This window comes from Culex quinquefasciatus, chromosome 1, assembly GCF_015732765.1.
Source record: "Culex quinquefasciatus strain JHB chromosome 1, VPISU_Cqui_1.0_pri_paternal, whole genome shotgun sequence".
NCBI classification, from domain to species: domain Eukaryota; kingdom Metazoa; phylum Arthropoda; class Insecta; order Diptera; family Culicidae; genus Culex; species Culex quinquefasciatus.
In genome coordinates, this window is record NC_051861.1 from 52,333,873 (window position 1) to 52,358,460 (window position 24,588).

Below are 24,588 nucleotides of genomic sequence, written 5' to 3' on the forward strand. Positions count from 1 at the left end.
GTATTAGGTTTTCAGTAGGGTTTCAGTAAAATTTTCAAGCTAAGCATTTTGAAATGCTCAAGTTTCGTGGAATAGGCGTCATCCATAAAGTACGTCACGCAAAAATCGGCCAAAATTACCCCCCCCCCCCCCCCTAAAAATTACGTCACATTTTGCCCTTGTTTTCGATGGGACGTTTTTTATATTTTTAAACTCCCATAATTTTGGTAATTTTTTGCAATTTTAATATTAAAAAATAAGTTAAATTATTCTAATTATTCATTTTATAGAATAAATATTGCGATATAAAAAACAGTTATGCATCTTTTAAATATTAGAAGACCTGGTATAACATTCGAGTATTAAAAATCTTGAAAACTGTTTTTCACAGCTTTGCATCCAATGAGTTCAAACCATTTAGATGATGATTTAGATGATAATCAAATTTTAACAGTGGATTCCTATCGTAATAAGCTTCCTGTTCCTATATTTTTTACCCCAAAAAAAACGATGCATCTATGAGAAAATCAGGGGGTGCATTTTGCCCCGGGGGTGCATATTACCCCCTCTCCCCCTATAGCAGTTTTCTTATGAACACCCTGCCTTCAAAGGCATTTATTTTTATCAAGCAAGAATTTGCAAAATATTGAAGTTCCAGCTGAAAAAAGTGACTATCTAATAAATTATAATTTGATACCGTCATCAGGGGTGACATTGGGTCTGCGGAGTGTGTTTGGGTCATACAAAAATGCAGAAATTTTTATGACCCAATCTCACCCCCCCCCCCTGATGACGGTGCTTCTAAATAATAGTAAGCGAATAATTTTAGAAAAGAGGATTTTTTGTGTACATTGCAAATTAATATTATGCAATCATTAAAAAAAACCTAGGGTGGCGTCACAATCTCGGAAAATTCCGTTAATTATATACATAGTAAAAAGATTTTTAGGAAAAATTAAGGAGGAAAACGACTTATTCTGCGTTTGAGTGTTGAAGGGCTTTGATAGGTTTTTTTAACCATTTATACACCCAACTGGCAGTCGCATGATTGTCATGCATGGCGGCATGAAAGTATATCAGAATCTGCATGAAATCTGTCCTCATGCATTTTTTGCGATAAAGGAGTATGACATTTTTGCCCGTTACCGACAATTATCGACATTACCGACGGCTTTTTGGTTGTATTTCACAAAAAAAAAACACTTAGCAGAACGAGGATTGAACCACCAACTTCTTGGTTATTGATCCGACACGCTACCACCGCGCCATGGACGCTTGATGAAAAGTGAGTGAAAGAGCACCAACATATGCTTCTCTTTGGAGTGTTGCTCGGGGACGGGCCAGCTTTATATGTGTTGGTGAGAACTGCAGATCGCTGAAATTTTTACACGCGGGCAAAAATGATCTACGGGCTTGCTGCAAAAAATGTTATAAAATATGACATTTTCTGCAGCAAATCCAATGTTGCAGATTTTGAGATATATTTTTCCTTTGGGTGTATAAATTAAAATAAGTTAGTTTAGTATGTCACAATATAACTCGAGATCAATAATATGCAAAAATCACATGAAAGATTCATTTACCCATTGAATTTGATACCAGTTCATGACTCCAGGCCGTTCGTGACGGGATGGTTATGCTGTCCACTTTGTAAGCGGATGATCATGGGTTCGTTTCTCATCTGCTCCATTGGATGAGGAACGTTGGATCCGGCCTTCACAGAAAAAAAATCGATTCTCGTAATCGTGGATTAAGTTCACGAATGTGAGAACCACGAAGGAATTTATTCATGAGTATGGTGCATTTGCACTATAAAAATGAATATATTCCTTCGTGGTTCTCGCATTCGTGAATTTAATTCACTATTTCGAGAATTGATTTTTTTCAGTGTTAGTTGTTGTTAGGCCGTTAAGTCATTCCAGGTGCGGGAACCATGCCTGCTCCGGTGGAATCGCTGGCGGCGGTTGGACTCGTAATCCAAAGGTCATCAGTTCGAACTCTGGGTGCAAGGAGAAGTAGAAAAAGTTTTGAGTGCTCTCCCCATTCAAGCCTTCGAACTCCTAGGTTCGAGCAGAAACTTGCATTAGAGACCACAAAAGACCTGGGGTCAGTAATGTGGAAAGTTAGATTCCATGACTCAAAAATTTGTGTTGACCTTCTATCTAAACAATAAATTTGTAACGCTTGTTTATTGTCCTAATACTCGGGAACAGGATTGTGCAAAAACGTTAGCTGCAAAATTGTATAGGCTTTGTTGCAAAATGGCTTCTTGAGTCATAGGTAAGCTCAATTGAAAGTTGTTACCTAATCAAATTCGTGGAAAATTGGTCTACTTGCATATTCGAGCAGAATTTTCCCGGGTGCTTGAAATGCCTGATAACGCTCCGAGATGTTACAACCATCAAACTCCTAATAATGCTTATAGAAATTAATGATTTTCTAATTTAAGTTAGTTTCAAGTGGCACGCTAATTACCCCGCCAGAAAAGGGAGGAAAGATCGAGCACGAGACAGAAAGGCGGAAGCGGAAAATTTCTTTGAGCAGGAACGGCTTAGAGAAAACGGCGAAACGCTCCAAACGATATCCACTCAATAAGAGGATTGCTCCATTCACTTGGAAAGACGGTGTGGCGGAAAATGGTGCTCTTCTTCTTGAAGCAAAAGAAGAAAATGATGAAGCAGCAGGAAGCTTCCTACCTTTTCAATTAGGTCATGGTGGTGGAAACAATGCGAAACCGTATTCTCCCAGGTCCCTGGTCTTTGTGTGGCGCAAGACGCCAGGTAATTTCCCCCTCATTTCCCAGAATCGTTGGCGTCAATCAACATACTTTCCATAATGAAATCACCGTTCGCAAATGTTCCGCCACCCGCGCCACAAAACCACCCTCACCAACCCAACGGAACCGGAAAATACGCCAAGTAACCGTGGGTAAAGTTTAATACCCCCTTCTCACGCGTGCACAAATCACGGCGGGGCTCCCGGTTGTGTTTGTTGGCCAACAGTAGTGCGGAAAAGCAACGGAAGGATGCTCTACAGCTGACGGTTGGCCATTCGCTGGCGGGAGTGTGCTCCGCGAAAATAATGAAAATAATAATGTGAACGATTCCATTCATGTAGCCACCTCCTCTAGCCAGGTCCTAGGACCTTTCCACTTTCCACCGACCACTGCCAGTCCCAGGTTGGCCACGCAACACGGCCAACAGCGGCCCGCGGGACCCGGACACAACTTCTGGAACAATTTTTCAATCAATTAAACAAAGAGAGTGAACTTAATCGTCCCGATGTTTTCCAACCAGGCAGCGCTGCTGTGGAAAAGCGGTTAGCAAGCAAACTGGTGTGAAATTACAATCGAACCGTGGAAGGCCGATGTTGGAGTGGAAAGCAATCAATGCGGTTTGACCGCGGCTTGAGGGGAAGGAGCGGGGACTGGTTTGAAGGATCATTTTACAAGTGTGATTCTAATCAAGGCGCGCTTTTGGACGGGGTTTATGAGCAATAAGTGCCTTTATAAGTTAATAGGTTAGGTAAGTTGCGCTGATTACCACTTGTAATAATAATGCAATCAATGATGCTACAATCTATTTTTTTACAGTAAGAAAGCATTTCATAATCAATACAGTTCACCAGTATGGTGTATTACTAACACTATGTGGGAATTCCCGGGATATTTCCATTTTGCTTTTTTTGAGCCTCTTGATTCCCTGGGTATTTGGTCGAAGCGAATTTGGTTCGACCGTGGGTTTCAGCAGCGGTGGACCCTTCCGGTTGTCTTGGGCTCCTCCCGATATGTTGACGGATCGGGACTTCGGCCGGTGTTGGCGAATGACCGGAACATTGCCCGTAGTCGAGCACCAGGACGTCGGACATTCCAGACGGTTGTTGGGCTTCCACTGGTCATCTCCGGGACATCCGGGATGATCCTTAAACAAAGGTTGAGGGGTCCTTCCAAAGGACACGGTAAGCTTAGGTTGGCACTGGGTTTACGGCTTTGGCAAGTTACCTGCTATCCGACTGACCAAGGGCACTGTCAGTCCGTTCGGTTACGGGTCTTCCGGGCAAATAGGACGAATCCCGGTTCTGGACCTCGCAAGTCATCTCCGGTATTGCCGCCTACCAGGCACCTGTCATCTTCTGCTACCAATCGGCTACCAACGCCTGTAGTCTCGTTCAAGTGGGGTAGCAATCGTGGGGGTATGGAACTGGCTGCTTACTGCTAGGGTGTCTTGGCTTTTGTTTGCCCTAGCCAGTGGGAGTAGTGAAGCTCCGCCCAATAATTGAAGCCTTTTTCCTGTATTTTAGCACCTTTATTTCAAATATTCAGTTCTGTTTTCTGTTTGATTGTTAATGTTCCTTAACCTAATGCTAACAGTTGAGTTATAGAATATGAAAAAAAAAAAACAATTTCCAAATATTTAATGAAAGATGATGTCAACTAAGGACCTATAAAACGAAATGAAATGTTCTGGGAGAAATTTCAAACACCCAAAGTCATTCAAATTTAGGATTGAAAGCTTGTAGTTTTTATTTGGTGCTGGCATGTTTCTCGTACCGAACAAGTACAATCAAATCAACAGCTACAAGATTTTTTATAAACAACAGATTTATTATTTTTAAGTTGATTCCGACCATGTTCTTGCATGGTTTTGTTGCTCGATTGGAACTTCGATTTGACAGTTCGCTTGAAACCCTGAGAGTGACATTTTTCCTCATCATATAGGCTCTCTTATGTCTACTACGATCAACTACAACTCTACAGATTCTTCAAAATTGTAAAAAATCATTCAGTGTAACAAACCTCTTTCGGTACACACAAAAAAAAAGTTTAATTTTGGAAGGTTGAATTATTGGTTGGTAGAATATTACCTCTATTTATAATAATTTTTATTCAGAAATAAGTAAAAATGTGAACCTGATGAAAATTCATCAAAAACTCAAACAATTCCTGATGTAACACGGTGTATTTTTCCAAGAACATTAAGATAAAAAATTCGGCAAGTCTGATATTTGGCACCATGAAAGAAGGGCCCTTTCCCGACATTTTGCGGGTCCGGTGAAATAATTGTGTGGGGGTCTAGAGCAACTTTTTTTTGAAGATTTTTTTTTTCGATTTCATAGGATTTTTCTTCAGAAAAGTCGATGGAAATCGTTGGGTTCATGTTCATATTCATCAAATTTCTTATGAATGTGCCTCAAAAAACTCAAAATTACATATTTGACCTCAAATCAAAAGTTTCCAACCCAAATTTACCAGATTTCTAGCTTTCTTCGAAATAACCCCAACATCCAAGCTGGAAACCTCAAAAGAACCAAAAAAAATCTTTTCTTTGTACAATTTGTCATGAAAATACAGCAACAGATTGTCCGAATACAAATTCGAGCTTACACTATTGCTAAACTTAGAGTATCTCATTTAAAAACTATTTATTACCTTAAACGTTCCCAATATTATTTATTCAATCCTCTGCCATACAACACTCAAATATTTTTAAACATTTTTGTATCAATCATATTGCAGAGAACAGTTTTCTGATCAATTTACATAAGAAAGTAACAATTTTGGTTCAATATAAGCAGAGATATACCCAATTTCGTGAAATAAAAAGTGACTTTCTCCAAAATTTGTGGATTTAATTCCCATTCAAACGATGAAAACCGCCTACTGAGTTTTTTATGATTCTAATAAAATAATTTCAATTAATTTCATCAAAATTTGATATAAGGTTTATGTTTCAGCAAAATGTTTTCATCCTTAAAAATATCATAGTAGGCAGTGTTCATCGCTTGGATGGGAATTAAATCCACAAATTTTGGAGAAAGTCACTTTTTATTCCAAGAAATTGAGTATATCTCTGCTTATATTGAACCAAATTTGTTACTTTTTCTGAAAATTGATCAGAAAACTGTTCTCTACAATGTGATTGATACGAAAATGTTTAAAAATATTTGAGTGTTGTATGGCAGAGGATTGAAAAAATAATGTTGGGAACCTTTTGGGTAATCATTAGCTTTTAAATGAGATACTCTAAGTTTAGCAATGGTTTAAGCTTGAATTTGTATTCGGACAATCTGTTGCTGTATTTTCATGACAAATTGTACAAAGAAAAGATTTTTTTTTGTCGTTTTGAGGTTTCCAGCTTGGATGTTGGGGTTATTTCAAAGAAAGTTAGAAATCTGGTAAATTTAGCTTGGAAACTTTTGATTTGAGGTCAAATATGTAATTTTGAGTTTCTTGAGGCACATTCATAAGAAATTTGATGAATATGAACATGAACCCAACGATTTCCATCAACTTTTCTGAAGAAAAATCCTATGAAATCTAAAAAAAAAAGTCTTCAAAAAAGAGTTGCTCTAGATCTCCCGACGAAATATTTCGCCGGACCCCGCAAGATGTTGGGAAAGAGCCCTTCTTTCATGGTGCCAAATATCAGACTTGCCGAATTTTTTATCTTAAGTTTGTTCTAGGAAACACACCGTGGTAATGTTACATATTTTTTACACAAAATCTGACACAATTTCCTGATGAATATTACCATCATTTTTTTTCTGTGTACAGTAACCGATTGGCAGTTGGACTTGCAACTCAAAGGTCATCAGTTTGAATCCCAGGGTAGTTGGAAGCTTTGGTGTAAAATGAGGTTTGACCCAACTTTTCAAGGCTTGAAACTAGTACTTGATTTCATTTTACTTTAAACTTTAAAATAAAAAAAAACTCGTAAAAGTGGCATCTTTTTTTCTTTCATTGTATTTTTTCGGAAAGCCCGTCAAATTTTCTACAAGTTTGTATTTGACCACTTTTTGATACGATACAACGGCTTTGAGATACAGCGATATTTAAATTACGAAATACAAAAATATTGAAAACACTTACGCCCTTCTCAACTGTCCTTATCGAGTGGAACTGGCTCCATATTAGGGTGCCCAGAATATGGGACTTTTTCTCAAAACCTCGCTCCACAAGCTGAATATTGTTCATTGACCTATTCTAGGATTTTTGTATGAAAAACATTTTTTACACCAACTTTAGGCTCGGGTATCAATGGGTTAATCTCATCCAATGTCGCTCAAAATTTACACAGATGCTTAAAATAACCCAAAAAACCGTTTTCCGCTTGTGGAGCAGGGGGTCATTTTTTCTGGGCACCCTACTCCATATACACAAAAATGGCTTACATAAGCGTAGGAGAACATGTCTACAAAGTTTCGTTGAAATCTGAAAGGGTCGAAACTAGGTGTCCAAAGGCTTGATTGTTGAGGCAATTGCAAACCTCTCTTTACACCTATGCTTCCATAAACCCCGGGATTTGAACTGACGACCTTTTGATTGTGAGTCCAACTGCCTAAAAGCGACTCCACCGATGCAGGACCCAGGGAGACGACTCTTACACCTCAGATGTAGAACCTTCATTAAATTTAGAACCACTTTCCCGAAGACACCATATTTTTAGGATTTTTCCGGCGAAGCGCCCAAAACTGACCAGCTATAAGGGGCTACCTAACAACGATGATTCTTTCAATTCGTACACGCACGTGCTCTCCCTCAGGTTCAAACTCTCTCACGAGCTTGAACCGATTTTGTACGTTTTGGTTCCATTCGGCTCTTGGGGGGTCTTAGGGTCTCACAAGTCACTATCTAAAAATTTAATGTTTAGTTAATACCGTTGGATGGGTAATCCAAATACTTAAAAGGGGAATGATGCTATTTTGAAAACGATACTATATTATCTACCTTTAGGTGGAATAAGTATCGTTTTAACTTTTTTTTCCATTGCTGAGAATTTGATTCTAAGTCGTTATTTAAATGTCAGCTTAAATATAGCTTACTTATTTCAAAACAGAAAAAAACCTCATTTATACCATCGACGAAGCTCAGCATTAAAAGCCTAGGCTTTTTCAATGCCCAAAAAAGTATTACAGAAGCATCCTGATTTTGTAAACACCAAAAACCTTCAAAAAGATAAATTCCAGTAAATGTTAATATAAGTTATTCAATTTGAACACCGTTTCCATGAAATGGCCACTACTGAACGGAAAAGAATGTGAATAATACCATCCATTTTCTGGTGGGTGTTAAATAAATAATTGCCCCAGCACCGCAGGCTGGCCCAACAATCCCACAGCGTTGATCAAAAACTAGCTGGCAGGCCAGCTGACCACCGCCAGCGACGGCAGAGGCCTTTCAATTTGTGTTGAGCAAACCACAGAACTGCTGTTACCGAATCATAAAAATAGAGGCATACGAGCCTTTTCTCGGCCCTGTCCGGGTCCTGTTGTTAAACAACAGCATTTTTTCACACCCTCTCGCATCGGCTAAGGGTGGCACAAAAAAAAACCTAATCATCATTACTACCATTCTCCCCATCATTATTACAAAACAGCTTGCCGTACTATTAAAATCGTTCCCACAGAGCCACTAACATCAAACCCATCTCGTTTCATTACAACCGGTGAAGGCCGACCAAGAAACAGCTCGTTTTGTAACTGTAGTCTTCCGGCTTCTGGACCTGCTCCCCAGTCGTTACAACAGGAGCAAACATTTTCCGAAAACCACCCAGGAAAACACCTCAGAATTAAAATACAAAACCACCACCCAACCCACAACCCCACCTTCACCAACATCATCAATTTCAGACGGCCTTTCAGTTCCAGTGGATGAAAAAAAAAAGAGTTGAAACATTCCAAAACTTCTAATTAAGTTCTCCTTAATCAGTTATTTTACTGACCCCGTTGTCTCTGCCAACACTCCACCTTTTGCAGAAGGTCTACCAGATCTCCATCCCAGTTCTCATTCCTATTCCCACCCCGGTCCGGGGCTTGATCCGTCCGGTGAAAAGTTAGAATGAACTCCGTGCCCCGTGCCAGGTCCAAGTTGCGGAGATCAAGCGAAAACGGGGGAGGCGGTGAGAAGCGCAAAGCAGAACCAGCTTTCCAGTTTTATACGATTTTTATTCCGAGCAAGTTTCAAGGGTTATTTGCTTTTTATTCACTCGTTTGCTCTACCGGTTCCTCCCAGGAAAGCCGGCCGGTAGCGCCAGTGTCCTTTCTTGGAGGAGGAACGGGGGTTCACGATTGCCATTTATCCCCCTAGGATCGTAAAACCATAACCTACCGGTGCTGGTTGTGCTGGTCTACCTCCCGGCGTTGGTGTTTCATCGAGTACAGACTATGGGGGTCCGATTTTACCCACCACAATCAAGCAAGGGCTCCGGGTTTTCCGGTGAAAACTTTTGACGACACAGGTTCAGCAGGACCGAAACACTGGCGGTGGTAAATAGAAGGATAATTGCAAGTTTCTTTTTGTGTTGGTTTTGCAAATTCAGTGTAGTCACTACTTTTTAGTTATCCGAAGTCACAGTTAGAGTAGAAAAATCTTTTAAATTTATATCCGTAAAAATGCATTCGTCTAATTTGATCGAATAACATGTCATTAAACGGTTTATTCATATTTTTTATAACAAATATTTCAAAAATGCCATTGAAATGTTGAGTTGCAAAAGGTAAATATTTAAATAGAATTTTAAACGGTTACAAAAGGTTTTTACTTAATTTAAAAATAATAGCAATAACCAGGCTATTACGCAGTATAAATTACATCAAACACTATCAAAGTGTGTCGTGATTTTTGAGGAATAGGATAAAAATTTAGGATTGCAATCAAAATACATAAGAATTCGACCTAAAGTTGAATTACAGTACTTTCTCATTTTTGTCAACACGGTTTTTCAACACGTTTCCGCTCGGCAAAAATTACTTACACCGACCAACAAAATTTCTGCGCATGCTCAACTCGAGGGGTAGCATGCAGTTTATAATCCCCAGAAAAAACTCGCACTTTCACTGAGGAAAAAGAATGTAAGATTTTCATAAGACTACATCTTATGTATTGCCTGATTTGAGTATCCACTAGGCTCTCGCGATTCTCATAGACAATCTCATGACCATCAGAATAAATTCATATGGTTATAACTAAACTTTACTTATGTATTTGGTCCACTGTTGATAGAATATGGACTTCATAAGAAATTCTTATGGAATTCATGTGTAATTTTTCAATGGTTTTCGCGTATGATGCTAGTGTGAAATTTTTTGACGTTTCAAGATGGCGAAAGGACGGATCGAGCAGACAATTTTAAACGCTCGCTACTCCAATTTAAATCGCCCCGTAGTTCGTTCCGGTAACTACTTCTCAAAGCTGCCGCCGCCGCTATGAGTTTTACCGCGACCTCCAAGACACAGGTAAGTTCTGTGGCGGGTTTCGTGGGGTTTGGTTCAAAGTTGAATATTTTGTTTTGGTATTTTAGGTAATATCAATGGCCGTTGATTCCGCCGGCTTCCCTCCCCAGCATCCTCCAGAAGGATCCGGAGAATAGGACAGTTCCGAGCAGCGGTCGAAGGTTTAAGTTTGATTGACGCGGTCTTGCCGAAGGTGGTGGACATCCGGCAGAACATGCCGAATCACCAGCAAAAGACGATTAAACCGGAGGCTGCGTAAACCAACGGGACGATGAACAGCGGAAGGACATGAAGTTTTGGTTATATTACGATAATTTAAAAATATATGCGTTTAAAATTTAAATAAATTTTTGTTTTCATTCAATTAAAAATAAGAAAAAATGGGTATAAAAAACATAGTTTATTAATATAATCTCCATGAGCATTGCCATATATTATGTACACAATTCCATCTATGAATGTCATAAGATAACTCAATGGAAATCTTAATTGACGGCTTTGTCAAATTTCCCCTCCCAACCATAAGAAAATCTTATGACATCCGAATAAAATCCTGATGTCGAAAGGTCATAAGACGTTCTTATGGATTTTGCCAATACTTTTTTCTGAGTGTTGATTTTTCTAAAAAAATATAGACAGGGCCGAAAGGTTTTGCCTTCCTCACTGAGGTAAGGCTATAATCCTGCTCTAAAAATGAACTTTTTATTTAAAAACTCAAAGACTCACCTTCATGTATACATATCGACCTTGGAATCGAAAACTGAACAAATGTCTGTGTGCGTGTATGTAAACAGGTGCATTTTGAATTTTTCAAAAATATATATAGACAGTGTCGAATCGTGTATTGGATTGACCAAATTTCCTGCAATTTAAAGTAAAAACGCTTAAGACGACATATCCCGTGTGCATGATAAATCTATTTCAATTTTTGTCTGCACAAAATCAAACTCACATATTGAAATTGCCAAAAGTTACAAAAAATTGCAAAAACCCATGTTTTTTCAACATACCTTTTTAAACCTAAAGTATCTTTTCAAGTTTTGAATTTGGGACAATGTAAATATAACGACTTTTATGTTGAATGTCTGGAAAGTCGATGTTCGCGCTTTGTTTTTAAAATTTTAACGTTTATACGTATAGTAAAAAAAACAGTTTTTGTAAATGATTTTTGTACTGTTTTAAGGAAAGACATACCATCATACATGTTTCTAAAGGCACCAAACAATATCTTAGGCTATTTTCATAAAGACAAATTTCGTTATATATCTTTTAGTCTTAAAAATCAAAAAATCTCACAGAAGTGGCTTGTATTTATCTTTCAGTTTTTTTTTTTTTTTTTTTTTTTGAAAGCCCTCCAATTTCCTAACACTTTTTCATTTACCATTTTTTATACGATGCAACGGTTTCGAGATACAGTAATATTCAAATTACAAAATAGAAAAATATTTAATAGAAGTCTAAGATAACAAGTCTACACGTCTACACAGTCTAATTTATATCAGATAGGTCGAGTATAAAAGTACCTCAAAAAATTCTGTTGAAGGCTGGAATTGCTCTATAGCAAAACGTTACTTAATCCACCTTCAAGTAGTTGGTGCCTTCTCTAATGTATAATGTAAACAAAACTAGCAAACAATTGAAAAAAGTTGCTGTAAAACATGAAACAGACAAATGGTAGGGATAGGAGGATTCTAGTATTAGCCAAATATTATCAAAAAGAAACATAACTTAAACAAGGAAACTGCAAATTTAAATACTATAAATGAAACAAGAGAAACATATGATTAAAGAAGTATAGTTTTTCAAAGAACACAAGTAGAAGGAATAAACAAAAAATGGGCATTACAAGGTTAATGATATTTGCCAAATATCCATTGTGGCCGGGACCCGTAGTGTAGGGGTAAGCGTGGTTGCCTCTCACCCAGTCGGCCTGGATTCCAGACGGTCCCGGTGGCATTTTTCGAGACGAGATTTGTCTGATCATGCCTTCCATCGGACGGGGAAGTAAATGTTGGCCCCAAACTAACCTTAAAAGGTTAGGTCGTTTGCTCAGGTCGTTTTGTAGGAGTCGTCTCCCAGGGTTCTGTCTCGGTGGAGTCGCTGGTAGGCAGTTGGACTAACAATCCAAAGGTCGTCTGTTAGAAACCTGGGGTGGATGGAAGCTTAGGTCAAAAAAGAGGTTTGCAATTGCCTCAACATTCAAGCCTTCGGACACCTAGTTTCGAGCAGGAATCTCGCAATCGAGAACGCCAAGGCAATGCTGTAGAGCGAATGATTTGATTTTTTGATTGAATATCGAGGCAACCTTTTAATTTCGTCTATCATAAATAATAAGCAGAAAATTTTCTCCCCTTTCAGAAAACGGATATTTAGTGCATTTAAGTAATATCACAATATAAGCATTAATTAATGGGTTACATACATGTAGAAAATCTGAAAAATCATATTACAGAAAATTTATAAAATTCACTAAAAAGATGATTTTTAATCAATCCAGAAAGTCTCATATTTCGTGACTGAACTGAGTGAGCGACGATTTAAGTTCAATTTTAAGATCTCCTACTTTTAAGTTGATTGGATTTGTGGATTTTTGATTTGGTATTCTTTTTACCTTAATTTTGATTATGTTCGCATGTATTTTTTTAGCTATTGTTTGTAGTTTGAATTTAAGTTCTTTATAATATTCTTCGTGATTGTATACAGGGTCTAAGTTATTTGTGTTTACAATATGTGTTGGGAAATTTACTTTTTTTTCAAAAACAATTTCAAATGGTGTATAATGTGTATCAATATTTGGTGTTGTGTGTTGTGAATCCCAATCATTAGGGTTAGTGAAATTTCACGATTTCGCGGACAGCGTGAAATCCGTGAAATTTGGCTTTTTCCGCGAAATCCCGTGAAATTTTATGTTTGTGTGAAACTGTAACTATTTTTCTCAAAATGATTTATCAAACTAAAATAAGAATAAAAATAATCTTATAAAATACTGTAGAAATAAGCGAGTGAATACCCTGGTTTAATTACTAGCATAGGGTTAGTGATTTTTGACGATTTCGAAGACGGCGTAACGTAAAATTTATCAATTTTCTCAAATATTTTTTTTTTCAGAATAACAACATTATAAATATTTTACCCATACAGACTATTTAAGTAAATTTTATTAGAATACAATTGATATGCTTGATATGAACCATTTGAAGAATTGTTCAAATTTTTATTTTTTGAAGAGACTAACTAAGTTTAGTAATTTGTAATTTATTGGAACCGATAGCCTGTTAGTATAACACTTTGTATCAGATTAAGGAAGGACTTTGTGATGGTTTTTTTAGGTTAGTTTAGTAATACTTTCATTCGCTGTAATAAAAATTTTACTGCTATTTTATTTGAAAGGTATAGTTTCATAAGAAATTAAAAGAATCAAGCTTTGTTTTATTCAAATTAAAATGAAGGGCATTTTTCTTTGAAATCAACTTTTTAAAACTTTTCTGATTTTTCTGAGTCCTGTTAAATTTTAACGATATTTGATTATTTGCGTGGATAATTCCCGTGAAAGTTTAAAAGTACTACTTTTTTCGTTTTTGTTTTCATTTTGATTTTTTTTTTTTTCAAATCAATTCGGATTTATTGGTGAATAATCAAGATACAATCAGTTCTTTTGCAATTCATAACAGAGTTTTGGAGTTTCTTTCAGCTGTGTGTTGCATCATAATCCATTTTAGAACAATTATGTTTATAACAAAATGCACTAACAAGAGCAAGGAAAATAAAAAAAGCTAAAAATTTCATTTTTAATAAAAAATTTAAAATCATTTTTAATGTGCTAAATATCGCAAAAAAATTCAAATTATTGAACTTACTTTGGCTGGACAAAATTGTTGAATCTTGCTGTGATATGAAATTCAGTAAAATGAAGCAAATTCGCGAAAACTTTTTAGCTTTATTAGTCAAATATTTAAATAAAAAGTTCAATAAATGAGAATACGCATACCCTACACTTTGTTTGAAAATATATATTGAGCCCATCCATAAACCAGGTGGAATATTTTTGGAAAATTAGGAGGTTTTTTTTTGTGTCAGGTTCAAATTTATTCAAATTGTTTTTAGTTTATTTAAATAATATATAATGAAGCACAAAAAGCAGTTTCTGTGATTTAAATATAAGATTTTCAGAGTTATTTGGACCTTTTTTTACGTTCCGCGAAATTTGCGTGAAATATGATGTTTTGAAATTGAGGTCCCCGTGAAATTTGCAATTTTCGAGCGTGAAAAATCACTAAGCCTACCAATCATCATGCAACATATTTATGAAGGACCATACGAAATTGTCAGTGTAAATCACCCAAACATATCTTTTTTTCATTTGCCTTCTAACAAACAAGGAAGTCCACAAAAATAGAGTGATTAGATTTTCTATCTGAAAAAAAATCATCCGAGCCTAACTTCATCCGAAATTTTCCCGGCAATAGGTCGAGGAAGTGAATAATTCGGAAAAAAGAGAAAGAAGTTTTTTTTTATAACAAAAAAACATGTATTTACAAACATTGTAAAAGGCAACTGGAGAATGGTAAAGAATAATTTTTACTTCATAAAAATCATTCTTCTTTTAGGGGGAAGGTGTGATGATGGGTTTACCACCCCTGCATAGATAATTAGTTGCAATCCATCATTTAAAGTCGCATACCCGTTCACACACAATTTAAATTTATTGCCCTGCCTGACTGCGAGCCCACACCCAGCCAGGCCCAGGATTCAAATTACATAACAATCGGTTCAATATGCGCTGGCAAAAAAACTGATGCACGCAACAAGTTTAAAAGGTCCAGTTATATAAAAAATATAAAAAAAAATATTTTTTTTTCAAAATTAAGTTTTTGAAACTCGGCCTTCATGCACACAGGAAAGGTTTAACGAGTCTGGCACCCGTTTTTTGAAACTGCTAAATTCAAATAGCTATATCTCGGCAATGATACATCCAAATGTCTTCAAATTGGTTTTGTTAGTAGATGAAAATAGATATTTTAAAGACCTGCAAAAATATTTGAAAAAAGTGCATATGTGTGCTCATACCAACCTCTGACATTTTTGACGATTTACATGTTTGAATTATGTGAAATCGAAAAATAACCCAAAATGATTTAAAAAATCTTAATAGTAGTTTATGCAACAAGTTGCAAAAAGAGGATTTTTTCAGCACGAGTCGTACATTTATCCAACGAGGTTCACCGTGTTGGATAAATACGAAGAGTGCTGAAAAAATCAAGTATTGCAACGAGTTCCATACAACATTTTTTGCAATTCCAAAAAACACACACTGAGTGATATTTATGTCAAATTTTCATGTATTTTGTCAATAAATCGTTTAAATAAAAAAAATGTTGAAAATTGTTACTTTTCGAAACAAGTGCTTGAAAGTTCAACTTTTCAGCACCCATTTGAGTAGAAGTAGAACTTTTCAGCATTTATTTTGAAAAGTGTTACTATTCGATTCTTTTATTTTTGGTACAGAAAAGTAGGCTATTTCGTCGTTCAAGAATGACAGGAAAAGTAAGTAGTTTCACGACGGAATTGCAAAAATGTATTTTACTGCTTTTTATTGTATTTTAACGACGCAAAAAGCAATGACCTTTTCACGGTGGGGTTTCCGTCAGTTTGTTCTCGCAGATTAGGTTTCCTACTGAGTCTTTTCAACAAAAAAGCGTGAATTAATCAGTCATGACTGTCGGAGAAGGAAAAGTGGTCAGCCCAAGGACGAAACAAGCAAACAAACCGTCTTAGTCGTCACCGGACAGCAGAGTAGGGGGTAGGGGTATTAAACCAAACCAAAAGCTTCTGCGGAAAGTATGATTGAGCCGTTCTCGGGCTTGATGAAGTTGGTTCTACAAGTTTTGCTGTATCTGTTCACAGAAGTAAGTGGCTAGAGGACAGCAGGGTGTGTGGGGTGGAAAAGTTTCTTCCTTGGGATCCCGGCGAATGTTTGATTGCCGGATGAATTATTTAATAGTGGCCATTAGTTCAGCAATGGGTCGTTTCTTTCATTGCACAGTGGTCCAGATCGCAAAATTAAGTGGAAAATGGATTTTCCGAAAAATGGTGACGTTTTGGAGCTTTGGTGTCTTCAGAAGAGTTGTTGCAAATGGAAAGGGGCAACTTTTGGTTTGGTTCAAAATTAGGGTGGTTCACGATTAGGGTGATTTTGAAAATCTAACTTTTCAGGAATATTTTTGGGAATTTTTGTCTTCTAAAAGTTGATGGGCTTGCCAATCCAAGCAACTTTGTCGAAGACACCAAAATTTATCTCGTAATACGCCTTCTATGACCAAATTTATAAAAGCATCTGAGCAAACCTTCAAAAATCAGTTTTTGAACGTGGCAATTCAGGGTTAACTTTTAGAAAAGTGATATTCGGAGCACTTTTAGAGCTCTACAAAACAAACATTTTCATTTTTGACATGTCAATTTGGACTTAAGGGTCAAAAGTTACAGCCATTTTAAGGTAAAGATGCAAATTTAAAACTTAAATATCTCAAAATGGCGCAAGCCAAATTTTAAGCACTAGGTTGCATTTGAAAGAAGAGATCTAGCACTACAAACGCTGAAAAATCTCAGGGTGTTTTCTTTAAACTTGAGATATCTTCATTTGAAAAGTCTAATTTTCAAGGAAAACCATATCTAACGAAATTCGAAAATTGTCCAAATATATGTTTTTCCATGTAATTTTGCCCGCTGAATCTGAATCTGCCCTCAGAATTGAGCCAAAATGTCAACAAATCGATTTTGGTCATATTTTGGGTTTCCATGTAAAATTATCATTTAAACCCAAAATATGACCAAAAATCGATTTGTTGACATTTTGGCTCAATTCTGAGGGCAGATTCAGATTTAGCGGGCAAAATTACATGGAAAACATATATTTGGACAATTTTCGAATTTCGTTAGGGTGGTCCCATATGGTTTTCCTTGAAAATTAGACTTTTCAAATGAAGATATCTCAAGTTTAAAGAAAAACACCCCTGAGATTTTTTCAGCGTTTGTAATGCTAGATCTCTTCTTTCAAATGCAACCTAGTGCTCAAAATTTGGCTTGCGCCATTTTGAGATATTTAAGTTTTAAATTTGCATCTTTTTACCTTAAAATGGCTGTAACTTTGACCCTTAAGTCCAAATTGACATGTCAAAAATGAAAATGTTTGTTTTGTAGAGCTCTAAAAGTGCTCCGAATATCACTTTTCTCTAAAAGTTAACCCTGAATTGCCACGTTCAAAAACTGATTTTTGAAGGTTTGCTCAGATGCTTTTATAAATTTGGTCATAGAAGGCGTAGATTACGAGATAAATTTTGGTGTCTTCGACAAAGTTGCTTGGATTGGCAAGCCCATCAACTTTCTAGAAGACAAAAATTCCAAAAATATTCCTGAAAAGTTAGATTTTCAAAATCACCCTAATCGTGAAACACCCTAATTTTGAACCAAACCAAAAGTTGCCCCTTTCCATTTGCAACAACTCTTCTGAAGACACCAAAGCTCCAAAACGTCACCATTTTTCGGAAAATCCATTTTCCACTTAATTTTGCGATCTGGACCACTGTGCATTGTGATGGAAAATTGAAGTTTTGTTGATTTAGGCACCGGGCTCAGATCGGCTTAATGGGCAGAGTGGTATCCGGAAAAAAAAAAGATTGGAGGCGTTATTGTTGTCCGGAAAAGGAGTTAATACTCGGTGGGTGGTCTATTAATTATAGGTTACAAACATGTTATCCCACTTAGTTCCAATTTGATTGTACTAAAAGGATCCCGTATAAACGGAGAAGCAAAAAGTGGCGATTTATGTTCACCGCAAAGCCTTTGGTAAACAGTACTCTCTGCAAAACTATAGTTGTGGATGTCAAAGAAACAAAACAATTAACGTACAATCAAAATGGTGAGCTCAAATTAGTAAAAATTTGCCCCAAGACGTTCCTCGTGGCATTGTTATTTGACCCCACCTATTGCTTAATTTAAACCCTACCACGTGGTAGCACACATTGCTTCCGGTTGGCTTCGACGTTGGTGCGCTTTATATGAAGGACATGAAACGATTGCTTAATGGTTAATTATGCTTAATTTAGATAGTAATTGCCATGACGAACGACATCCAGACATGATACACAACGGTCACCAGCACCGTAGAGTGGCCAATATGTCCAGCTGTTGGTAGTTTGTCCCCGATGTGGAAAGTCCTCCTGTCAGGGGTAAGGTGCGTTCGACACAGCATGGGGCTGAGTGGTACAATTAAACCACTAGAACAAATTTATCAAAACAACCCCAGCTGCTGTTTGTGCTGCTGCATGTACTAGACCACATCAATTTGAAAAAGCTTCGCAATTAGTCGTTCGCGTTCGTCCGAGGCACACCTTCCAGTACTAGCGCGATGGCCTCTCAAAAATTGCATCCGTTCACGCAGGCAGGAAACGGATACAATCACGCTTTTGTGTGTGTGTGTGTGTGTGTGTGTGTGTGTGTGTGTGTGTGTGTGAGTGTGATAGATGAATGTAAATGCTTGTTTTGTGGTTAAGGCGAAGCCTAATCACAGAAAATGAGTCAATTAGGGGCCAGGAGTTGAAAAATAAGAACAAACTGGGTATTAAATAATATTGGGTGGAAAATTATGCAAAAGATGTTCCAAATATAGCTGCTAATTTACTGCTCAATTTGACGAAATAAATTAGCTGGGTCATTCTCCGTCAACTTACACAGCAGTTGCCCCGACCCCTCTTCGATTTGCGTGAAACTTTGCTTTAATGGGTTATTTTCGTTCCTGATAACGAATTCAAGGTCCATTTTTCGATATTTCCTGACGGTGGAGCGGTACGACCTCTTCCATTTTTCTGGTTTTTTACTAAAACAAGTTTTTCAGTGATTTGTAGCTCACAACCGTGAAGAGATAGAAATTTGGTGTCAAAAGGACTTTTGTGTAAAATTAGACGCCCGATTTGATAAGTGCAGTGCTTCTGGCGACGCGCAGTCCTGTTTTTTGCGATAATTTTCGTCTCTTTTGTGTCGCTGTTTGTGTGCGTGGGGTGATTGGTCATAATAATTGAATAATGCCATCATAAGTGCAGTGCTTCTGGGAACGCGCAGTCCTGTTTTTTCGCGAGAATTTTCGTCGTAAATGATCGTAAACATTTTTTATAACGGGCAGTTTTAGTATAAACTCATTAAACTATCGATTTTATGAAGAGTAAAGCGTCATTTATTTACTAGCTTTGAAATTTGCTCGCGTTATCAAAATTGTAAAAACAGTAAAAATATACTGATAAATCCAGCCCATAGCACTACCGCTCGGCTGGCACGCGTTCGATAAAAAAAAACTTTTTAAATAATCAATTATCTATCTTTCCGCAGCCGGCTGCCTAAGATTTAAAATTTCAACCGATAAACAAAATGCTCATGGTCACATCACAGCCACTCGTGAATCCTGACCTCATACCCATCTACTAACTCCCTCAAAACTCATGTGATACTTTGTCGGAGATGCAGTCGATTGGGCGGTTACTCAAGTATCGGACTAACATTCCCATCCACTTCCCCGTGACCCTACCACTGGTCGTGGCCGGCGCCGGTATTGATCAGCATGACAGGGGCCTTTGAGAAGTTGCGAAGCGAGGAAAGATAGCTCCCACTCATCTTCCACGGCTCGTGGATGTAACTTCTGGAGGTTCTGGTCAATAACGGAGTAGCAACTGCGAGTGGGCACCTATGCTTATGCTTATGCTTAAATTAGACGCCCGATTTGATGGCGTACTCAAAATTCCGAAAAAAACGTATTTTTTTTTTATCAAAAAAGTAAAAAAAAATAGTTTTAAAATCGCTGTCATTTCCCGTTACTTAACTGTCAAAAACGTTACTTAATTCACCCTTAGGTGGATGGCACCTTCCTCACATTTAAAGGGTGCTATCCAAAATCCAAAAAGTGCGTAAATAACACTTAAGTGCTTATAACTTATAACTTTTGATAGGGTTGTCAGATTTTCAATGTTTTGGGCGCGTTGGAAAGGTCTTTTGAATACCTATCCAACAATAGGTCGCACGAGTGATCCAGACAAAGTTTTCATCAACATATCTGAGATCTGGCTTCCAAAAAGCGTATAACACTTAAGTGTTTATATCTTTAGGTAGATTTGTCAGATCTTCAATAACTTGGACGCGCTGGAAAGATCTTTTAAATACCTGTCTGAAAATATATAGCATGACTTTTTACAATCTTCCGGACTTTTGTTAAAATCGTTTTTTAGCATAACTTTTGAAGTACTTAACTAAACTGCATAATTTTTAATAGCGACTTATGGGACCCCAGGATTTATCGAATGACGCCAAAACGGACAAAATCGGTTCAGCCAATGTCGAGGCAATCGAGTGACAAATTTTTAATCAACATCCCACCACACTCACACAGACATATGCTCAGAATTTGATTCTGAGTCGATAGGTATACATGAAGATGGGTTTAGGAGGTCTTATTGAGAAGTTCTTTTTTCGAGTGATTTTATAGACTTTCCTCAGTAACGTGAGGAAGGCAAAATCGTGAGACATGTCATTTTATGGGAAATTTAATGTACTTTTCGAATCTGAAATAACCCAGAAGCTCACTTATCGCACTTTTATTTGGGGCCAAATTGAATAAAAAACGACAATTTGGGTAGATCACAGTGCCTAACCTTTTGACCTTCACAGATCCTCAAAATTCGAATTCAATCCTGAGATATTCATTTAAAACCGTGCATTATTGTCACTTTTCATGTGAAAGAAGATTTTATGAATGTGATGAAAGTGCGACAACTGGGGCCAAAAGGATTTGAGGTCAGTACGCTTTTGACACAAGTTCGAGCTCGACTACCGAAGAGTAGGGTAGTTATCAATGAGACACTTTTGGTTTTCAACTTTCAACGATTTTTCTAATTTTTTCATTAACATGTTTTAATGAGCTTTTAGTTGCATTATCTTTCTTTTAATGTGTTCTAACATTGACCAAAATATGAGATCGATCCGACATCTACAGCCAGAGTTATTCAACTGTCTCATTGTAGACGCACTTAGCAGGAACAATGAGACACTTTACGAAAATCTACATTTTTCTAGCAAAACATCATGTTTTTGTATTGTTACATTGCAGGTGACTTGCCTTGAACATTTTAGAGCAATTTTGCCAACATGAAACTTTTAATAACAAAAGTTACACTAAAAAGCATTGAAATTTTGTAAAATCCATATATTAATACCAAATAACTTCGTATTTTTGGTTAAATGAAGTTTAAACTCTATAAATATGCCAAAAATCACTTTTAATTCATGTTTTGAAAGGTTTCCATCGATTTTGAAAAGTTTATTGAAGAGAAATCAAAGTGTCTCATTGTTACCCATGGGCTGAAATGAGTGGGGAACAATAAGACAGCCCTGGATTCTGGGTATATTCTAAATTTTGGCCAAATCTAATGAAAGGACATTGTAGCCCAACTTAATCCCTATGGAACGTCGAAAGAAATTTGAAGAAATATTAGTTTTGGTGTAAATGGCAGCCTGCGAGCGAAAAAGTATTTTTTATCCATAATTTACTTTTACACCCCATAATCAAACATTTATGAATTACTTTTCAAGGGAGCGTCCATAATCAAAGCCACTAATATGGCAGAATTGTATCCAGTAGACACACCTTTCCTCCAAATATGAGCCTGATTGTTTGAAACTACGACTTGTGAGAGCCATTTTATCATTGTTCCCCGTGTCTCATTGATGACTACTCTACCCTAAACATTAGCAATCATAACTCGGGGCTCCAGCAACCAAATTCAACCAAACTTCGGGGGCACAGAATGGTCATCCAAACAAAACGTGGTTGTTATTGTTTACTCCGATCGTCAAACAGCGGTGTGCGACAAGCTCGCACGACAGCGTCGATTTGTAAATTAATGGTAACGCTTTCGCCTCGTAAGCGGTATATCGGGGTTCAAATCCTGGCTCGGACCAACACAACTGGTGATCTTTTCCCTTCTGGATTCGATTGCTTAGTAAAGAGAAGGTAGTGTGTTATCACAAGCTGGACCTAATCATGACACCTTAGGTAGGCGACTTATGGAATGGTAACATCAACCTAAAAACATTGTTAACACTAAGTTAAGAATTAGCCAGGATTCCTCTTCGTAAATACAGCCCGATACTCTTCACGGGTAATGGGAAAAAATACTTTTTACTTAAAACAGATTTCTATGTTTGTTGTTGCATTGAAAAAGGTAATCAAATGCTTGAAAAAAAACTTTTATGCTGATTTTTTTTCTTTTATTTGATTCAACCTCAATTTCAATTTCAATTTCGGGACCGTGGTGTAGGGGTAAGCGTGGTTGCCTCTCACCCAGTCGGCCTGGGTTTGATCCCAGAAAGTCCCGGTTGCATTTTTCGAGACGAGATTTGTCTGATCACGCCTTCCGTCGGACAGGGAAGTAAATGTTGGCCCCGGTCTAACCTAGAGGTTAGGTCGTTTGCTCAGGCCAGGTGTAGGAGTCGTCTCCCTGGGTCCTGCCTCGGTGGAGTCGCTGGTAGGCAGCTGGACTTACAATCCAATGGTCGTCTATCCCGGGGTGGATGGAAGCTTAGGTGTAAAAAGAGGTTTGCAATTGCCTCAACAATCAAGCCTTCGGACACCTATTTTCAAGTAGGATTTTCACAATCGAGAACGCCAAGGCAATGCTGTAGAGCGAATAATTTGATTTTCAATTTTGGAAGTTGAAGTAATCGTTTTCTGTTCTCAAAATGGCGAATGATTATTTTTCAAGAAATGAAGTTAACTAATCTTATGTATCTGATATTTATGTTGTTATGTTACCAATATGTACTTTCCTTCCGAATAAAAATATTAGAAGGAAATTAAAAAAAAAAAACAACCTTTGCGGCAACAAAGTACGATTTCAACGAAGTGTCATATAACCTAATTTGGCCCACAGGCTATATCATAACGTAAGTTTAATATTTTAAGGTTGAAGAAGATATTTGACAACAAAAAAAAACTATATTTTATATAAGGCTGTTTACAGGTTGGCAATATTCAACCATTGAGTAATCATTATTCACATTAATACATTTACCTTTAGGCTTAATCCAAAGCTTGAAGTTCAGCGCTGTTGAAATTTTTTTCTTCGCCCAAAATAATATGCTCGGCTGTTCCACAAATTCAATTCTCAAAGGAGATTTTTCCTTCAGCCAGTTGCTCTTTTTTGGTTCAGTAGAAAACTTGAAATATACAGGCCGTATGGGGTTTCACTTTACACGGTTTACTTTCCGTTTATTTTATTATATTTTTTTTCACTCTTGCCTTGATTTGTATTTTTGTTTTCAGCGCCACATTCCTCGCTATGTTCCAACACCTCGATGCACCCGAACACTGAACTTTTATGGGTTGATCAATTTAGGAGCACAACTTCGTTTGTGGGACGTCGGTTTGTATGTGTGTATGTGCTTCCACGGCTGTTTCACGCTGCGCCGCCTCCGTATTTTTTCTTCTTTGAAGCGCCTTGAAAATACCATCAACGTCACGACTAGTGGCTACCACCGCAACCTGTCAGCTGAACAGGTGGAAAGCCGCAGAACCGGGTCATCACGCGCCACTCTACCCTACAAAGCCCTCGTCCACACCACCACTGACATGTAGAGCGCCACCACGCAAGCAGCCAGGGCAGCCCTTGCCTTCTTTCATGACTGTTTAATTGATTTTTATTTATTTTCGTCTGCGACGGCACCCGCCGGGAAAATCTGAAACATGCACCTGACACAAAACACTTTGCTCGAGCGATTCTTGCAATCGTATTTATTTGTTTGGTTATTCCTTTGTCAATTATCCATGGTGTCTGGATATTATTGAAGTCACACACAAACCCACACAGTTTGATTTCGGATACCTGCGATTAAGCACACCTTCTTACGCCAACATCAAATATCCTATCGAAGGACTTTCCATGCAGTATTGTTAGCCAGAACAAATCCTCAATCCCCAAAACGCGAAACGCGCGCCCGAATATCGGTCTCGTATCCGCTCCAACGAACGTTAAGCACATAACTGAGGAGTCCTTGCACGAACGCTGGCCATGCCAAGGCTCAACCAATCGTTTCCTCGTTCTCGTCGGGTCGACATTCCACCAATGTCGACTTTTCCCACACAGGAATCGGGCCCTGACTGTCAAACTTCGGGCGCCACTGCTGCTGTCAAAGCATCGATTTTCCTTCGTGTTTGGCCTCGTGAAAGGAAAATCGACGAAGAGAGTGGAAAATGCCCGAGAGCCAGAGCGCCGCACCGAGGAAAAACGCTCTCGCTGGGAGAGATAAGCAGGATGGGAGAGAGCAAAACAAACCGCGATGGTA

The 24,588-nt window shown here is 37.7% G+C and overlaps 1 protein-coding gene across 1 annotated transcript in view; it reads right to left on the reverse strand.

Annotated features, from left to right (window-relative positions):
• LOC6039306 overlaps positions 1-24,295 on the reverse strand; it is a 423,209-nt gene extending 398,914 nt beyond the window's left edge. The window contains exon 1 of the mRNA XM_038248130.1: positions 23,319-24,295. The gene's annotated coding sequence lies outside the window, so the exon portion shown is untranslated. The remainder of the gene's footprint in view (positions 1-23,318) is intronic.
• Between the last annotated feature and the right edge of the window lie 293 nt (positions 24,296-24,588).